Genomic DNA, 1188 nt, shown 5'->3' on the forward strand with positions numbered 1-1188 from the left:
TTATTTATGCCTTAAAAACCCACTGATGCCCATCTTGCCATATTTGCCAATGACATCTCTAATGCCATATCTAACCGGCCCTCTTCTATACTTACATATGCTGATGGACAAGCCAATGAGGTTTGGGGCTGCTGGACATGCATTAGTCAAACTCAATGGCATGTGCACCTCAGCATTTCTTAAGTTTAGTGGAAACAGTGGCTAACTAGAGGGTTTAGGTCTCCGAATTGCAAACCAATGAAAGCACCAAGACCAATAATTACAAGACCGACAGTCAGCAGAATGGGGTGCAGCTGCACTTGGCACGCTTTTGCAGTCTGATATTGATTTTTCCCTGGCCTGTGTTTATTACTGAGATGGCTTATCTGGTTTATCATTATTGGATATGGTGTTTTTTAAAATCTCTGATTTTTTATTTACTGAGTAAAGTCTTTTAATCTACTTTTTGGTAGTCCACACTGAAAGTTAGAATTGTTAGGTAGACAGCCAGGGACCTCTGGCCCCTCCTGGGAACAAAGCAGGTGCACCAAACAATTGCTACATGTGGGGGAGGAGGGAATGTCCTACAAATCTACCAGTCAGAACTTAGCACACCAACTGCAACACAATGCAGAGGATTCTCTAGCCCGCAGGCCAAGTAATACAAGTACAATGAGGTCTGGAAGGTAACCTAGGACAATCTAAGGCTAATTATCATGTTATTAGCTTAAATCTACATTTTGGTTCATCTCCCCCCACCTCAGATGGGTGTACAGAGGGGCTCATGGGAGATCCCCATGTGAGGTAAGACTCAGGTCACATAATTCTCAACTTTCCATCAAAATGGTCCCATGATGTCTGAACCATGAGGAGGGCCCAATCCAGACACTATGAAACAACATCCCAGACCATGACCAAGGTTTTTTTTTTTTTTTTCTAATGACAACGGGTCCATTCAATGTCTACGGCAAATGTATAATATCTTGCTCTTGCTCTGTAAACCTGTATCTTGTTCTTACCATATAATCCTATTTTTCTCTCCTCAATCAACCTCATTTTGTTTTTACGTTGTTTTTGGTGTGTCTGGTCATTGTTTGGCTAAGAGAACACCAAGAACCAACATTTAAGACTACTGGCCTGACAGAATTACCCGAGAACACTAATTTTAACTTTTTGGAGTGAATCAGAGAAAGAGCATGGATCTTCTTC

The sequence above is a fragment of the Propithecus coquereli genome, unplaced genomic scaffold (genome assembly GCF_000956105.1).
Source record: "Propithecus coquereli isolate 6110/MARCELLA unplaced genomic scaffold, Pcoq_1.0 Scaffold151, whole genome shotgun sequence".
Lineage (NCBI taxonomy): Eukaryota > Metazoa > Chordata > Mammalia > Primates > Indriidae > Propithecus > Propithecus coquereli.